This window comes from Crotalus tigris, unplaced genomic scaffold (assembly GCF_016545835.1).
Source record: "Crotalus tigris isolate CLP2741 ecotype Arizona unplaced genomic scaffold, ASM1654583v1 scf7180000024349.2157984, whole genome shotgun sequence".
NCBI lineage: Eukaryota > Metazoa > Chordata > Lepidosauria > Squamata > Viperidae > Crotalus > Crotalus tigris.
This window is the reverse complement of record NW_024100518.1, coordinates 1,209,177-1,228,977: the sequence shown is the minus strand read 5'-3', so window position 1 is coordinate 1,228,977 and position 19,801 is coordinate 1,209,177.

Sequence of the window (19,801 nt, the reverse complement as noted above, 5' to 3'; positions counted from 1 at the left end):
GTGTGTCCTAAACTATCATTTAAAAAATGAAACTGGCACTCATTGTTCATAGAATATCCATTGCAAAATGTTAGGCTGTACTTTGTTGAGCCCATATTACGAGGACTTCCATTTCTCGTTTTTTTTCAATGCTCTTCTTTTGAGCTGTGTCTTGATTCTATGCTATTGTCCTGGCCTTTCCCAATGTCTAGGTCCATAGTGGCGAACCTACGGCACGCGTGCCACAGGTAGCACACAGAGCCCTTTCTGTGGGCATGTGCACCGTCACCTCAGTCCTAGGCCTTCACTTGGGTTTTATAAAACCTTTTCGCTTTAGGCCTCTGCCGCCACGTGCAAAAAAAAAGGTTCAATCAATTAATCAATTTCAACTTCTTGCTGGGAAAAAAAGATCTTGCAAAGTTAGAATTGATTGATTGAACTTTTTAGTCCCACCTAATCTGTCATTACCACTGCAGCCACGCCCATCCAATGGGCCACACCCATCCAATGGACCACACCCATCCAGCACCCAATGATACATAAGTGGATTTTGGGTTGCAGTTTGGGCACTCGGTCTCTAAAAGGTTTGCCATCACTGGATCATGTAGCCTGACTTTTCTCCTGATAAATGCAATGAAATTGAAGCCATCATCCAGAACTGTAGGATTTAATAATATATCATTATTTTCACCATGATTCAACAAGCTGGTTAAACAAAACTGCTTAGATTTAAATTCATTTAGAGCAAGCAAAACTTCAGGAACTTCTGGCTGACTGCTAAAAAGAGACCCAATTCCATTCTCAAAAGGAATAAATTACATCATCTGTTCCCAAGCGACAAATTCTTTCCCACATCACCTCTGCTTTACCCGAAGGTCAATGGGAAAGCTTCCCAAGAACCTTTCTAATAATCTCCATTGAAATTTGATTGATTGAAAGCATTCATTTAAGAACATTTTCCAATCTGAAAAGATGGCATAGGTTACCTATTGGAATTTTATCGATTTTTGTCTCCTCTATATCTGGGAAAAAGTGAAAACTAACAGTTATATCATTGTAAGGATACTTGCCTGGTACTAGAAATAAAGCCATAGGCTGGCAATATATTCTGAATACCTTCTTTAATTGTTCACCCTTTTATTCTGAGGACAGAATAGCCTATTCATTAGTGTACTCAGAGTAGGATACCAGCCTCGGTTACAAGATAAAGGCAAATGCTTTTCTCCAGAGGACAGACTACTAATGTTTTTTCGCATTCCACACTCTCTACTTCAGGAAGTTACCCTTTCCTTGTGATTCTTCCCTTTCCTACGTTCTTTCCTCACTGATCCCATGTTGTCAAGCATGATAACACAATAAGCTCAAATTTTGTTTGTATTGCCTGAAGTGAGGCTTGAACAATCACTTGTTCTGCTTCCCTGTTAGCACAGAATTTTTTTTAAGTGTGTGCTATGTAGAATATCGTTGAATATTGCCTGAGAAGCAGTTACACTAATCGTTCACAAATCTGCCTCTGCTCATCTCATGTCTGCAAGCTATTAATGTCTGAATGAGAAAAACAACTGCTTTGACTCAATTCAAGCAAGATGGGTTAGATCGTTATTGAGAATATTACTGATTCTGGAACTGTAATACTTTGGCACTCAACAGATTGTGCTCTTCTCTGAAGAACAGACTTGAAATTTGAATGCCCTCTTGAACTCGTGGCTTCTTATAGAAAACTATGGCCGGAATGGACTTTATCCAGCTTCTGCAATTTGTATGCCAATCGGAGCACTAAGTATGGTCACTCATTTACATGTTATTATCTACTGTATAAATTACTGTAATTTGCTTTACACAAGGCTGCCTTGAAGACCAGTTAAAAACTTCAGTTGGAGAAAAGTGCAGCAACTCATACACCTATGAAACAATCTTGTTGTTGTTATATAACAGCTTTAGTAGGAGCTACTTTCACTACCAGATTATTTTCATGATGATCATTTCCTATAAGGTCTTTTATGAATCAGGGCCCAAGTATTTATTCCAGAAGATTTTGCCTGTTCAGATTAAGTGAACTGAGAACCCTATTGAGAGTCCCCATCTACCAAGAAATCCAAGAAAATGAGGGATAGAAAATGAATATGTACTACAGGAGCTTTCCTCCTGTGAAATAGCTTGCTCCTTAGTATGACAGTGGTTCCCACATGTAGTATCTGCTGGAAGCTAGCAGAATAACAGAGTGACTTTGGAAATCTTCTCGTCCAACCCCTTACTCAAGTAGGAGACCCTATACCATTCCAGAAAAGTGGCTGTCCAGTTTCTTCTTAAAAGCCTCCAGTTTGGAAAACCCACAACTTCTGGAAGCAAGTTGTGGGTTTGTTTTCACTGTCGGGAAATTTCTCCTTATTTCTAGGTTGCTTCTTGATTAGTTTCCATCCATTATTTCTTGTTCTACCTTTAGGTGCTTTGGAGAATAGGTTGACCCTCTATTCTTTGTTACATATTACACACAACAAAGGTGTAACTATTCTGGAAAGCCTTTGCACCTCACTGGCACCAACTGTGCTGATGTGTAATTCTGAATCCATCATTTAATTGAATTTTAGTATTATTATATTTCTTTATATTTATTGCATTGGCTCATTACTGTTGCTCCTTGGGTAGCACTTAGAGCTTTTTTAAGCTTGAGGCAATGTTTAAAATAAATATTTTATATGTTTATAAATAAATATGTCTGGATTCATATGGATCAGTGGAAGCTATCCTGCATTGAGTCAGACCTTCAGTCTATGCAGGGTAGTTTTGTCAAAACTGCTGCTAGCAGTCACTGAAATTTCATGCAGGGGTTTGACCAGAGTTGCAAAAAAATAAGAATGAATCCAAGATCTTTTTTTTATACTGAAGATAATTTACTATGGAAGTACATCAAACCATCAAATGTTATTACTACAATGTTCTGCCTTCTACAAGACTGCTGCCTCTCTTCATATTCCTATATGTTTTCCACTTCCTTCCCAATTATTACATTCAATTGTGACAAGCATATATCAAAAAACTCCAAACAGATTTTTTTTCTGCTTTGAAATAACATCTAGGCCCCTGTCAGATGGGCTCAAAACCTGGAAGGTGTATTCTATTCCCACTATTGAACTCTCTGAAGCGAAGACAGCTCCAATTCAATTACCAAATGTCTAAGTCTCTCTGCCAGTGCAGATAAAGAGCAAGCTGTACTATACAGTTGTGCAAAATTGGAATTATATACCAAATTGGGCAATCATGATTTACTTGACATTGATAGAAAATTTTGAGGAGTCTCTGAGCTTGGTTGTTTTCTTGAAGATGTTTTATTATCCAAACTAGGTAATATTATTGTCACCTCCATCCGTTGTAATCTAATGAAACAAAGTCCAGGCATGCGGGTATAAGGTGGTTAGCAAGGTTTTTAATCCCAGCAAACGAAAAGTCAGCACTGGGATTGATTTGCTCCCAGTGCTTTACATAGCCGTGCCCCGCCCTACAGCCCCATCCCCAGCAGTAAGCCAGCATCCACCCAGAGTGCGTAAAACCCCCAGGTCCCTTTCCAGCCTTCCCTCGGCCTGGCCACGCCCTGCTGGCCCTCCATCCAGCAGCTACAGTCAAGTCCTTCCACCGGTGTGCCAGGCTCTCCATGCTGTCCACGCCCTCGGCTATCCTCTCTAGCCTCCTGTAGACCTGTCAGGATGTCAGCAGCCTCGTCCCACCTCCTAGAGCCCTCCACGTCCTCCGGAGGCTTTCTGCAGCAGCCGGAGGCTTTCCCGATGCCCAGCCGCTGTGGCTGACGTCAGGCCCTCCCAGCTGCCAGTGGACCTCCACGGCTGGCTAGAGTCAGGTGACGTGCTGCAGGGATCTCTGGGGAAGGGGGGAGGCCCATCCCTGCCTTCCACCAGACCCGTTGGGTGGCTAGCGGCTGCCTCGGCTCCAGACTACGGGCGACGTCTGGCTGCTCGGCTGGCTGCTCCGATCATAGGCTGGCGGCTCCGGTTCACACACAACCCCACCGGTGAATGGCAAGCCCTGCGGGGCTTGACAATTATCAGTGTTCTTTATGCCCCAATCAGTGTACACTTGAGGACTTCATGGTAGCACAACAGAATGTAATTAATCTTGCTAGGTTCTGGGCAAGATCTGTTTAATTTGTATATATTTTAATCTTGTATTTTATATTTTAAATGTTATGTCAGATAGTATGCCTTATTTTAATTGTAATGCCTCTGACACAAATAAAAAAACATCAGTGCTGATGTTGTTACCTAGTTTGGGTAATGAAATATTTGTAAGAAAACAACCAAGTTCAGAGAGCACCAAAGTATAAATATTTTTCTTTACTGATAAGAATTTTTCCCAGAGAAATTAAAGCTCAAAAGCATATATAGAGCATCATACTTAAACACTTACATTTTAAACATTTCCAGAGTCCTTAGTGTAATATTTACATCACTCACTTGACTTCTCTCAGTGCTAATAGAATGTACAGTGCAGATGGCACAATTAACAAGAAATTTGTGAGATGCGAGTCTTCTGAAACTTGAGTTTCTTAACTGTATGAAAAAGAGTTACTTATAGAGTGTGGTCCTCAATGGAACTGCATCTTCATGGAGGGAAGTGTGTAGTGGAGTGCCCCAGGGCTCTGTTCTGGGCCCAATGCTCTTCAACATCTTCATCAATGATTTGGATGAGGGGATAGATGGGGAACTCATCAAATTTGCAGACGACACCAAGCTGACAGGAATAGCCAACACTCCAGAAGATAGGCTTAAGATACAGGAGGATCTTCACAGATTTGAACATTGGGCACTATCTAACAAAATGAAATTTAATGGTGAAAAAAGTAAGGCCCTACATTTAGGCAAGAAACCAAATGCACAAGTACAGTAAAGGTGCTACCTTTCTCAGTAGTAGTAACTGAGAGAAGAATCTCGGAGTCCTAGTGGGCAATCACTTACATATGAGCCAGTAGTGTGCTGCAGCCAAAAAAGCCAACACAGTGCTAGGCTGCATTAACAGAGGGGTAGAATCAAGATCACATGAAGTGTTAATACTACTTTACAATGCCTTGGTAAGGCCACACTTGGAATACTGCATCCAGTTTTGGTCACCATGATGTAAAAAAATGTTGGGACTCCAGAAAGAGTACAGAGAAGAGCAACAAAGATGATTAGGGGACTGGAGGCTAAAACATATAAAGAATGGTTGCTGGAATTGGGTATGTCTAGTTTAATGAAGAGAAGGGCAAGGGGTGACAAGATAGCAATGTTTCAATATCTCAGGGGTTGCCACAAAGAAAAAGGAGTCAAGCTATTCTCCAAAGCACCTGAAGGCAAGACAAGAAGCAATGATGGAAACTAACCAAAGAAAGAAGCAACCTAGAAATAAGTAGAAATTTCCTGACAGTTAGAACAATTAAATCAGTGGAACAACCTGCTTCCAGAAGTTGTGAATGCTCCAAAACTGAAAGTTTTTAAGAAGAGACTGGACAGCCATTTATTTGAAATGGTATAGGGTTTCCTGCCTGAGCAGGGGGTTGGACTAGATGACCTCTAACTCTGTTATTGTTATTGTTAAATGTGCATGCCAATAAAAAAAACTTAGGCAAAAAGCTAAAAACGGCTCTCTGACTTGAAAGTCATATTCTGTGTAGATTCAGAAATCATTAACATCGGCTTCAGCCAGCATTTTACTTTGTACCCACAATAATGAAAATATAATATTACTATAAATTGTTGAGCTGCCAGAGTGTGCACAGATAGACGCAGGGGGTCTTCCATTTGGGGTTGCTAGATGGGTGAAAGCTTCAAGATCCATCATGCCTTCAAATATTACTTTGTAATGTAGGCAAGGGTTATTTGTTTGTTTGTTTGTTTATATTTCACACTTCTAAACCATCCATCTCCTTCAGAGAGAACTCTGGATGGTGTAAAATAAAACATAAAAATAAAAAAACTGTACATCAAAAATTAAAATGTAAGAGTTCAAATTTATCAAAATTATCAGAATAATTAACCCTGTTAAAAACTGGTTGACAAGGACAAAAGGAGGGCTCTAGTGGTACTTACCAACCCCACAACTGTGTGCTCCTTTGGGCTCCCCACAGAATGCCTCAGAGCCATGTTTTAACACTTTTTCAGAAGGCCAAGGAGCCTGCCTTACTTCCAGAAGCAGGGGTTCTCAACCTTGGCAACTTTAAGACTTGTGGACTTCAACACCCAGAATTCCTCAGCCAGCTTTGCTGGCTGAGGAATTCTGGGAGTTGAAGTCCACAAGTCTTAAAGTTGCCAAGGTTGAGAACCCCTGTAATCCAGAGGAAGAATATCCCATAGGGTGGGGGCAACGGCAGAGAAGGCTGTCTTCTTAGACCCCACCAGTCAGTTACTGTTACAGATCTCGTCTCTAAAATTAAAAAAAAAAAAATCCCAAGCACAACAGTCAAATAAATAAAACCTTATTTAAGAAAGGTTAATATAATTGAATGTATGAGTCAGCTTTAGACATGTACCAAGATTGAAGAAAAAGGAATTGCCTTAACTATGCTAATTTTAATAATATTAGGGGAGAAGGAATTCTAGTTGTTAATATAACTTAGGAAGAGGAAATTAAGGAATTTAAACTTACATTATTCAATAACATTTGTTCAGAAGCTATCTGAAAATCAGAAAATGAGCATTTCTCAAGGGTTTTGCTATTTCCTTGTTTAAAAAAGGCTATCTCAATTCTTACACAATTTATCATTATTTAGAAAAACTGCTGATTCTTAACTTGCACGACTGAGACATTGACACTCTGCCTCCAGCTTTGCTACCTTTGTAAGGAGGAAAGAAAAATGGCATCTGCCTGCTGCTTCAGCTGGCCTGTTTTGTCATCTCTAACTATGCTTCTTTCTAGACTGCTGAGCAGCTGTCCTTGACTTCAATTCCCTCAAACTAGGAAAAAAAATGGTGGCACTTGCCAGTTCTTCCATTCACAGCCCCCTACCTTCAAGTGCCTGGTGCTTCCTGTTCACTAATAGCTCTTAATGAGGAAATTCCATCTCCCTTATCCTGAGATGTCCCCTAAAACCCACAATCATTTCCAACCTCATCTGCACACAATTTTGTTTACCTTCCCTAGATATGCCAGCCTCCTTCACCTCCATTTATCACATGAACCACTGGCTATACCTTTATCCATCTTTTCTTCCCCATCTGCCCACAATCTGATTAGTTTTCTTGATTAAAAAAAAGGTATGGATCAGGAATAGGGAATCTATATGTATTACCAGGGAATTAGGTGTCATTATGTCCAGCCCATCTGCAGAGAAATATGTTGATTATAATCATGTTATTATAATTGTTACATCAGTTCAGACTAAGGATGTCAGTCACTAACAGTTTTCCTATTATTTAGAAATTTGGGGAGTTGAATCGCAATCATTCCAACTACAGTATCTGCAGAACAGGCAATTAAAGAAAGCAACAATTGATGTAAATATGAAAGACAAAATATTAACTTATGTTTGTATGTGCAGTATAAAATATTTGTATTAAAAAAACAGGGACATTTCTTTAAACAAACCCTCTTCAGTTTAAGATAATAGTATTAAACTTATTCCGACTTTCTCTTATGTTTCAAGAGCCAGCATACTGGAAATTAAGCACTTAATTGTCATGCAAAGACTTTGCCAAGATTTGGGTGCTGTTCTGAATTGTAAAATTATGCACTCTCTCCAGGCATAATTTGCTCTGGCATTGCAGGTCAAGCTTTGGCTGAGAAAGGATACATGATTGAAGATAGGATGCTTCCCCAATCACTTCACAGAGATGTTTTTGTTCAAATTATATCCTTTGTTCTCCATTTTATAAAAGGCGATTGACTGAAGAACTTTCCTCAATGAGACCTTTTTGATTTCAAAATCTTAGTTTTTGCTATAAAGTTTATACTGTCCTGTTTTGCTTCACATTGCTTCCTTCATCTGTGTCAGCCATATTTCCATCTTGCTGGGTCTCCATTACTTCATTCTATTTTCCATGTTTTTTCATTTTTTGTAAATTTTTGAATTTTTCCATTTTTTTCCCAACTGGATCATTTTTAACTCTGAAAAGAAGGTAACAGCATTTTATAAATACATAAATAAATCACCTCTCTTTCCATATCCTTCCTTCCTTCCTTCCTTCCTTTCTTCCTCTCCATTTCTCATTCTACTTTCTCCTTCCTTTCTCACTTTTTCTTCCACCCTTTTTCAGCTTGTTCAAGCCACTCAAATGACTCAGATTTGGACTAATAGTTGTTGTTATTGTTACTAATGGATAGTGGCCAAGCCAAGAAACATTCAGGAACATGTATTATCAGCCTCATCCCAATCCCCACTGTGGTTGAAAATGATGGGTGATGGCAGAGATAGTGCTGTGAGACAGATCTTCCCTAAGTCTTTAGGTAGAAGAATTCAATTTTTTCTAAGCTGAACAGGAATCTATCCTGGAACCATATGCCTAAAAGTAATGAGTTCAGACAAAAGTGAAATTTGATACCATTCTATTTGTAATTCTATCAGTGCTGGATCTGCTAAATTAAAGACATGATTCAATAATCATTATGTTACCAACACTGAATTAATCATTGTTGAATTATGTTTTAATTTAGCACATCCTGCACTGATCTAGAGGGTTAACTTGATGAACTTTTGGATTCTTTGAACTTTAAGAATCTACTATTCCATTAATGTTCCCCCATATGTCGATGTTTTGGAAAAATCCATCTACCTGCAGTCTTGGATTATAGGCCTCAGGATGAAGAGAACCTTCCTTAAAATTTCCACTGTATTATTAATCCTGGAATGATTCTCAAACAAGAAAGAGGCTAGTCCCACAGAAGTGAATCAGGAGATAATGTTGGGTTACTTGGCATTCTATAACTTTTTTCTCAGAATGAATGAATGGTTGCTGATTCTTTTCATAGGTATTTTCCATGCTTACAATGCTGAATTTAACTGCCACCTAATTCTTAATTGTTGTGCAGAATAGTTATGATATTCCCCATTGTCCAAAGCTCCAAAAGCATTAAGCTAGGAGAATACATTTGGAAAAGGAATGATCAGATAGTGTAAAATGAACTTGACTGGTTATTTTATTGTTCAGTAACCACAAACTCAATTAGTAGATTGTAATATTTTTCCCATCAACCGATAATATCTATTGAAATCTGGAGCACTCTTGGCAAGGTTGAAACGAAGGGGGAAACCATGGCACAATCCACCTATTTAGCATATTCATCAAGGTTTTATAAATACAATGCAAGTAATTTTCTTTGTATCTTGCAGAAAGCTCTCTGAAAAGTGTTTCTGTTAGTTTCTGAACAAGAAGCTGTCAAAATAAATTTAGCCAGTCACTGAGGGAAAATGTAAATATAGAAATGCAGCAATAACAGCATATTGATCTTAACTACTTTTACAAATGTCCAAAAACCGAAGTGTTTTTCAAAGGCCCAAAACAATAACAAAATAAGCCTTTCCAGAGCCTATGCCTTTTTATTCACATTAAATGCAAATTCAATGATAAAACCATTCAAAAAAGGAAAAGAAAAAAGTCTCCGGGCATCCAATGGCTGTGAAATTATTTCGGTATTGTACTTCTCTTGATCAAATGCAAAAATAACCAGCTTGATCATTTGCACTTAATTTCACTTTTGTGTTGAACCCTAGGTTCCTGGAACCATCAACCATAAATAGATTTCTGGAGTTTATTGGCACATATTCCTGCTTCCTTCTTTGTAGATATTGTTAAGAGTGTTCCTTAGATCAGTCATGGACTTCATTAATGCAAGTAACTCATAAAAGAGCTACAAAAAGGAGAGTTTATACTCAGTCTTCTCTACTCCACTCATACAGCTGAAAGCCAAAAAAGCAGGATATGAGTAAGTAGAATATGATTTACTGTATCAATATGATCAAGTAATGAGAAAATACATTAATCCTCCACCAACCAACCTATCTTAGTGTACAGCAATATTGTGTCAATTGTTATTTAGTGTCTAAAGACTGTACTTATTTCCTTCTTACATACATACCACAATGCTATTAAGGTTAACATTTAACACAGTTTAACTTACATCTTTTAGTAATAAAAAATCCTAAGGTCAGAGCATAGAAATTGCACATGATTCACTGATCCGGGTACCCAGACTAAAATTTCTGAATGGATTAGGGGAACAGGATGGTATATACAAAAAATCTTTATGCATTTAATACAAAATTCTGGACAAATCTGAAAAGTACATCAGCTAAAAATAGAATGTTCTTTACAGATGATGATGATGATGATGATGATGATGATGATGATAATAATAATAATAATAATAATAATAATAATAATAATAATAATAATAATAATAATAATATAAAAAAGTTGGAAGGGACCTTGGAGGCCATCTGGTCCAACCCCCTGCTCAGGCAAGAAACCCTATACCAGAGGTCCCCAACCTTTTGGGCATCAGGGACCGTTTCCGTGGAGAGAAGTTTTTCTGCAGACCGGAGGGTATGTAGTTTTGTGTGTTGCCTGCATCCCGCAGATGGGGCTTTCTTGTTTGTGCGGACTGGTTGCTGGCATGCCGTGGCACAGTACTGGTCCATGGACCAAGGGTTGGGGACCCATGCCCTATACCATTTCAAACAAATGGCTGTCCAGACTCTTCTTAAAAACTTCCAGTGTTGGAGCATTCACAGCTTCTGGAGGCAGGTTGTTCCACTGGTTAATTGTTCTAACTGTCAGGAAGTTTCTCCTTAGTTCTAGGTTGCTTCTCTCTTTGGTGAGTTTCCATCCATTGTTTCTTGTCCTGCCTTCAGGTGCTTTGGAGAATAGCTTGACTCCCTCTTCTTTGTGGCAACCCCTGAGATATTGGAACACTGCTATCATGTCCCCCCTAATTCTTCTCTTCATTGAACTCCAGCAACTATTCTTCATATGTTTTAGCCTCCAGTCCCCTAATCATCTTTGTTGCTCTTCTCTGTACTCTTTCTAGAGTCTCAACATCTTTTTTACATCATGGTGACCAAAACTGGATGCAGTATTCCAAGTGTGGCCTTACCAAGGCATTGTAAAGTGGTATTAATATTTCATGTGATCTTGATTCTATCCCTCTATTAATGCAGCCTAGCACTGTGTTAGATTTTTGGCAGCTGCAGCACACTGCTGGCTCATATTTAAGTGATTGTCCACTAGGACTCCAAGATCCCTCTCACAGTTACTATTATTGAGCAAGGCACCGCCTATACTATACCTGTGCATTTGGTTTGTCGAACCTTAGTTTTTTCATCATTGAATTTCATTTTGTTAGATAGTGCCCAATGTTCAAGTTTGTCAAGATCCTCCTGTATCTTAAGCCTATTTTCTGGAGTGTTAGCTGTTCCTGCCAGCTTGGTGTTGTCTGCAAATTTAATGAGTTCCCCATCTATCCCCTCATCCAAATCATTGATGAAGATGTTGAAGAGCATTGGACCCAGAACAGAGCCCTGGGGCACTACACACTTCCCTCCATATAGATGCAGTTCCATTGAGGACCACATGCTGTGTACTGCTAGTCAGCCAGCTACGAATCCATCTGGTGGTGATGCTATCTAACCCACATTTTTCTATCTTATCAAGTAGTAGGTTGTGATCTACTTTATCAAATGCCTTACTGAAGTCCAAGTAAATTATATCCACAGCATTCCTTTGGTCCACTAATTTTGCATTTGGTCAAAGAATGCAATAAGATTTGTCTGGCATGATCTGTTTTTGACAAACCCATGTTGGCTTTTAGTAATGACTTTGTTTGCCTCTAGGTGTTCGTTGATTCATTGGTTATCTTTTCCAGAATCTTCCCAGGTATTGAGGTCTGGCTGATAGGTCTGTAGTTTCCTGGATCTACTTTTTTTTCTTTTTTGAAGATGGGAACTACATCAGCTCTTTTCCAGTCCTCTGGTAGTTCCCCAGTGCTCCAGGATCTTTGAAAAATATAGTTCAGTGGTTCTGAGATCACATCTGCCAGTTCCTTCAGAATCTTGGGGTATAATCCATCTGGTCTTGGTGATGTGAACTTGTCTAGGCTGGACAGGTGCTCACTTAGCATTTTCTTGCCTATCTTAACTTGTGTTTCTATTCTGTTTTTTAATGTACTGTTTTTGACAGGTTGGACTGTTTTTTTCCCTTTGCATAAAGACGGATGCAAAAAATGAGCTAAATAGTTCTGCTTTCTCCCTGTTGCTTGTCACCTTCCTGTCATTTTCTCCCACTAATGGACCAATCATTTCCTTAACTTTTTTCTTGTTTTTTACATGTTGAAAGAAGCTTTTTTTGTTATTTTTTACTTTTGTCACAAGCCTTAGTTCATTTTGAGCCTTAGCTTTCCTCACTTCATCTTTGCAAGCTCGGGCTATTTGCTGATATTCTGCCTTAATACTAATAAGGTTTCTCCTATCTCACAATAGGGTGCTATATAAATGATTCTTGTTGTTGACTATATTTATTGAAAACACTTATATGGCCGCTCATCTCAAACAAAGTAACTCTGAGTGGTTTACAAAAAAGAAAAAACAACTAAAAGTAACACACTGAATATGAAACCACAAAACCACAATACATATACTAGCAAATAATACACATGGTCCTTGTACAGACCACAGTTGGGACTGACAATTCAGTTGTTAAGCAAAACAGTCAGTAAATGAAACCTCAGCTGTGCTTATGATCTTAACTCAGCTTTTCTTTGCTTTACAGACCTGCAAATAATGAGAATTGGTCACAAATTTACCTTTTCGTCAACACTGTAACTGTGAACAGTCACTGTATGAGAAGGTTGCTAAAGGAGCATTACCTGTAATGAAAGATTTCATGTACATTCAAGTACACAGTACAGCTTTTTATTTAAAAAAACAAGCTGAATGATGCATGAGGTTGAAAACAGGATTATTTGTGCTTTCTCTGATTTAAATCTCTTTCCATTGCAGGTAAATGATGCATAAAATTAAGGAGTCCCTTTAGAGCCGTGAATTTATCAGAGAGAGAAAGACAGAATAAGTCATTCAAGAAAGGATAGGCATAGGTATCCTCTTTCCTCTGACAGTTTTTTAATGTTGAAGCATTGTTGTTGTTGTTTTAACTACAGATGGGGAAAAGGTTCTCCCAAGTGATTAAAAAAGCAGCTTAGTAATGGAGATTTTAAGCATTAAAAAGAAACCTGAGTCTTTTACTGGCCTCCTCCTTTTTATAGCTGTCTGAGTTTAATTTTGATTTTAGGGAAACTTTGGAAGAAGAAAAAAAGAACTTTGTATGAGGTGAAGTTTGAGCCAAACTGAGGATAAATTCAAGTTCAGTTTGTCAAGGTTTTAAACAATCTCTACACTAAAGATGCTGAAGGTAGATTTTGTTCCTCAAAGCAGTGAAAGTAATAAATCAATGAAGGGCTGCAATGTGAACTTATATGAATCAGGGCATAGCTTAAGAAAAAAATTCAAAGTGTTCCAATAAAAATATAAGAAACCCATCTGTCAAGAATTGAAAAGTTTTGGCATCTCTAGCCTGTGGGGTATCTAGCAAGGATTTCCCAAAACCCCAAAAATGTGAAAAAGAGAAATACTAGTTGCAGCTACTGTACACTTTCCATATTCCAGAGAAGCATTTCAGACACACCTCTGCTTTTTTATTGAGGAAGTTGTGGGGTTGCTGAAAAGGGTCACTCTTGCATTTTCAAACAATCCTGCTGGTGCACTGTAAGGATTGCTGTGCTTTAACAAAGCACACTTTTTCCCCATCAGGCAAAATAGTCAAACAAGCAGTGGCCTTATGGCTTCTTGGAGAATGATCTGGATGCCCATTAAAAGCCACTGTAAGCGGAGCTTCCGGTGGTGAGCGACGGTGATGGCGGCTACCTTGTAGCCGTCCTCCTGAGATGGTGTCAGATCTGCGGAGCACAGCGTACATCAGCTGGCCCGCGGTTCGAAATCCCCTTCCCGGGCGAAGGGAAGGGGTAGAGACTGCATGAATAGAGGTAGAACCTCTTAACCTTCCCTGGATTTTTTTTAGGGGGGTAGAAAGAGTGCTCCCTCGGAGTTCGTGCCTTCTCCGCCTCTCAGCTGTCTTTGTTTCTTCGGAAACAAAGTGAAACGCCGCTACCATCTCGCACTTAAAGTTTTCTGGTGAGTGACTTTTAAAGCGGACAGAACTGTTTAAAGGATTTTTCTTAGAGTTAGAGATTTATTTCTTTTTTTATTTCTTTCTTAGCTTATGCTGATTCTTTTTTTGTGAATTTTTTTTTTTCGAGCGGAAAGTGAGAGTGAAAGTAAAATGGCGTTTTGAAAGTGTTGCTTTTTTTTTTATCTCCGGAAAGAAAAGACGGACTGAATGAAACGTATACTTAGCATTGCTTTCTTTTTTTCTTCTTCTTCTTTTTCAAGTTTCTTTTTCTTTTTTCTTTTAAAGTGCTTTGGAAGTTCTTATTTTTATTGCATTTTTCCTGGTCTTTTTTATTTGTAAAGATTTAAGCATTTTTTTTTTCTTTTTAAGAAGAAAGAAAGAGAGATTAACTTTAAAATGGCTTCAAAGAGACAACCAGCTTCCATAGTTTCTAAGGTGATTTCTTCTCCTGTTATTGCAACTGTTCAACAACAACTTAAAGTAACACCACCGGTGCAGCAACCTAAGGCTACATCTCCACCTTCTCCTCCCCCATCAGGTCCGTCTGCACAAGACATTAAAGATATAATGGGAAATGCTGTGTCTCAATTTAGGGAGGAAGTGAAGCAACTTTTGGAACAGAGCAAGTCTGAAAGTAAGGAGGAAATGAAGAAAGAAATGAAGCAGCTTTTTGAACAGAATAATACTATTTTGAGGCAAGATATAGTCACAGCTTTATCTGGATTGGCTTCTGTGGTCGTGAAGCTGGACTCCAGAGTGGAAGAAGTCACAGAAAAAGTAGATTTTCTTGAGTATAAATTCCAAGATATGGAAAAAAAGGTGGAAACTTCACAAGATGATATTCTTATGTTTCAGTATAGACAGATGGAATATGCCCTGAGAATTAGGGGTCTTAAAGAAGATATGAATCAAGATTTGATGGAGATGGTAATCAACGATTTAGCTGTTGTTTTGAATATAGATAAAGATGAATTACATGGAGAAGTGGAAAAAATCTACAGAGTTAATTCTTGGATTGTGAAACAGAAGAATTTGCCAAGAGATGTGGTGATTTATTTTGCTAAGAAGTCTCTGCGTAATCAGATCTTACAAGCTTTTTATAATAAGAGATTCCAGATTGCTGCCCAAGATATTATTATTTTAAAGGAAATCCCATCCAAAATTTTAAGAAGTAGAAAAGATTTTGCTTTTTTAGCAAATGAACTCAAAACAAGATTGATGCCATTTAGATGGGAGATTCCGATGGGTATTGTTTTGAGCCATGCGGGGACACGTTATAGACTTAATACGGTTGCTAAAGCTAAAGAATTTTACAACACAGTCCTGGGAGCAGGCTCATCTTCATCCATGACTCAGAGAGCCTTGAGTGACAAAGAGGTGGAACAGCAGACTGAAGGACTAGGTTTGATGGCTGCTGGGCAGGTGGAATGGATGCGTCAAGCAGAAGTTAAAGAACAGAGAATGACTCGTGGAGCACATAAACGTAAGGAAAAGGAACAACAGAAGAAAGAAGCTAAAGAATCTTCTCATCAGATTGTTTCAATGCCGGTGGGAGGAGCAAGACCCAAAAGCTCTGCAATACATTCTTCAGTAGCAGATCTTGAGGGAATCTTCTCCAGGCTCCTGGTTGAGGGAGATGGCAAAGTTCCTGACCTGGAATGTTAACGGTTTAAATTTTCCTCGAGGAGAAAGAAAATCTTTCACTACTTAAAGCAACATAATAATGACATTATTTGTTTGCAGGAAACTCATATCTTACTTAAAGATCAAAAATATTTAGCTAATGCTCGCTTGGGATCTCATTTTGTATCTCCTGCCCCTGGAAAAAAAAGGGGTGTGGTAATTTATGTTAAGCAAAATCTACCAGCTTGTCTGGTAGAATCAGATCCTCAAGGAAGATATGTTATGATTGAACTTGGCTTATATGGTAAAAAAATACTTATAGTGGGACTGTATGCACCAAACCAGCAACAGGAACAATTTTATAGATTGCTACATCAGAAAATAACTCTGTTGGATTATAGGTCTGTGATATTAATGGGAGACTGGAATGGTGTTTTAGATACACAAAAGGACAAAAAAGGTTTTTCTACCTTTTTTAAACAGGCTAAATTACCTAAAGCTTTTTTTGATTTGAAAGAAGATTGGGAATTGAGAGACTATTGGCGTGAACGTAATCAAGAGGAAAGAGACTTCACCTTCTTCTCAGATAGACACCAATCTTTCTCAAGGATTGATTTTTTTTGATCACAACAGATTTATATAACAGGGTGAAGAATGTAAAAATTTTTCCTAGGTCATTGACAGATCATAGTCCAGTTTGGATGGAACTGGTTGCTGAGAAAGAGGAGAGGAGATCCTGGAGGTTGAATGAGAATTTATTTAAACAAGAAAAAAATGTTCAAAAATTAAAGGAATGTTTAAAGGACTATTTTGATTTAAATATGTATAAGGGAACATCAATGTCAATGGTATGGGATGCAAGTAAAGCTTTTATGCGTGGGATCTTGATAAAAATGAATAATTTTTATAGACAAAAGCAGACTCAGAAACGTAAAGAATTGGAAGATGAGATTAAATTAAAAGAGAAGCTTTTAATCTCAAATCCCTTAGATGAAAAGGTGAAAGGAGCCATAAAATTGTTAAAAACACAATTTAATATGTTGATGGCTGATCAAGCTGCAACTAATTTAATGTTTATGAAACAAAACACATTTTGTAATGCTAACAAGCCAGGAAGATGATTGGCTTATCAGTTAAGAAAGAAACAGAGACACAGAGTCATAGATAAAATAAACTATAATGGTAAACTGGTTTATCAGAAAGAGTTGATTAAGAAATCTTTTTTAGAATATTATCAGAAATTATATAAGAGTACTAATGTAGATGGTTTGACATCTATTTATTACAAAACTCTAGTAGAAGAGATGACTCAACCTTTATGTGAGCTTTTTAATAATATATTACAAGGTTTAGAGATTCCTCCGTCATGGCGCAATGCTTTTATATCTCTGATTCCAAAAGAGGATCAAGATCTTACCTTGCCCAAGAATTATAGGCCTATATCTCTCTTAAATGTGGATTATAAAATTTTTGCAAAAATTTTAGCTAATAGGCTTATGGGGGTCTTGAAACAGCTTATACATAAGGACCAATCGGGTTTTATAACTGGAAGGTATATGAAAAATAATGTTAGACAAATTATTAACTTATTAGAATATTTAGATAAAAACAACCAAGTCTCTGCAGGGCTGATATTTTTGGATGCCGAAAAAGCCTTTGACCAATTGAATTGGCAGTTTATGTTAAGTTTAATTAAGGAGATGAATTTTGGTCAAAACATATTACAAGCTTTATCCAATATATATCAAAAACAGACTGCTCAACTTATTGTTAATGGGGGTTTGTCAGAGGTTTTCACAATAGAAAAAGGTACAAGACAGGGATGTCCATTATCTCCGTTACTGTTTGTTTTAACATTGGAAATTTTGTTGATTAAAATTCGGGAATCGCAAGAAATAAAAGGAATAGAAATCAACGAAAAAGAATATAAGTTAAGAGCTTTTGCAGATGACTTGGTTGTTACTTTGTCTCAACCTACTTACTCGGTAGTAAAATTATTACAATTGATTCATCAATATGGGTGTGTTTCGGGTTTTAAAATTAATAATAATAAGACTAAAATATTACCTAAAAATATGACTAATTGTGACAAACAGACCTTGGTTAAATTAACAGATTTTGAAGTTGTTGATAAGGTAAAATATTTGGGGGTCATATTATCTGCTTCTAATGTAAAATTGTATAAAAATAACTACGAAAAGTTGTGGATTGGGGTACAGAAGGATTTAAAGAATTGGGATAACTTACAGTTATCTCTTATGGGTAGAATTGCAGTTATCAAAATGAATGTTCTACCCAAATTTCTTTTTTTGTTTCAAATGTTACCTATCTTAAAGAATGAACTTAACTTAAATGAATGGCAGAAAGGTATTAACAAATTTATTTGGGCAGGGAAAAAACCAAGGGTAAAACTTAAAATTATGCAAGATTTCCGTGAGAGAGGTGGACTCAAGGTACCAAATTTGAAATTATATTATGATGCTGTGGTTTTAACACTGATTAGTGATTGGGTGAATTTAACAAATGTAGAAATACTCCATTTGGAGGGTTGGGATTTACTTTTTGGATGGCATGCCTATTTAATTTTTAATAAAAAAGTGGATCGGGTTTTTAAATCTCATATTATAAGGACTTCTTTGCTTAGGGTATGGAGGAAATATTATAAAAGTGATTTTAAAATACCATTATGGGCTATACCTTGGCATGCGATAGAGGGGATAAAGAGAGGAGTTAAGATGGATACGGTTTCCTATATACAACTACTTAGATGGGATGGTCAAAATTGGCAGTTAAAATCTTTGGAAGATCTAATATATGAAAATATTACTTATTCATGGTTTCAATATAGACAAATAGTGGAGAGATGGAAGATGGATCGTAATATGGGTTGGCTTAGAGAAGATGAAAATCTTTTTAAACAAGTAAGGGATCAAAGACCAACTCATATTAAGAGGGTTTATGGGGTTTTAGTGGAAATGGATTCAGAATTTGAATTAATCAAAGATTGTATGACTAAATGGGCACAAAATATTGGTGAACCAATCCCACTGGATACTTGGGAACTTATATGGGTGAGGAATGTTAAATTCACACAAGCGCAGAATTTAAGAGAGAATTTTTATAAAATGTTTTATAGATGGCACCTTGACCCACAAAAATTGTCTATTATGTACCCTGATCTACAGCCTAAATGTTGGAGATGTGGTTGTTTGGATGCTACCTATTATCATATTTGGTGGTCGTGTAAAAATATAAAAGCTTTCTGGATTAAGATATGGTGGAATATTCAAAGAATTTTTAGAAGGAGGGTAAAATTTACCCCGCAATTATTTTTATTAGGTATTGTTACGGATTGTGATGCTAAGGAAGTTATATTGATGTTAAATTTGATCACAGCCGCAAGGCTGCTAGTAGGACAATATTGGAAGAAGGAATCTTTGCCTACCCTACAAGAGTGGTTTTATAAAGTTTCTTATTTGGCGGAAATGGCAAAGATTTCGGCTTTCTTAAAGGAGCAATCTCAAGAGAAATTTCTTGTTGTATGGGAAAAATGGATAAATTTTATACAATATAATTTGGATATGGAAAAATATCATTTAGCTTTTTTATAAATTGTATAAAATTTTTTTGATATTTTACAGATTGTTTTTTTTTCTTTTCCCGTCTTTTGTTTTCTTCTCTCTTTTTTTTCTTCTATCTTTTTATCCCTTTTTCTTTTTCTTTCTCTCTCTCTTTCCTCTCTTTTTTTTCTTTCTTTTTTAAGTATTTTTTTTAATGCTTATGTTATATATATTTTATTATTAATTATTTTATAAGTTGTAAAAATTTGTTTAGGTTTTTTAAAATTTTAAATAAGCCTGTATCCAGTTCTGGGAAGCTCGGGGAGGGGGGAGGGAGGGGGGGGTTGGGAGGGATGGGTGAGGGTTGGTCGTTTATTTGTAAAACTTTTAAAAAAATTTCAATAAAAAAAAAAAAGAAAAAAAAAGCCACTGTAAGCTTTGTGGAAGATTCCTCTAATTCAGTGCTATCCACTCTCAGCA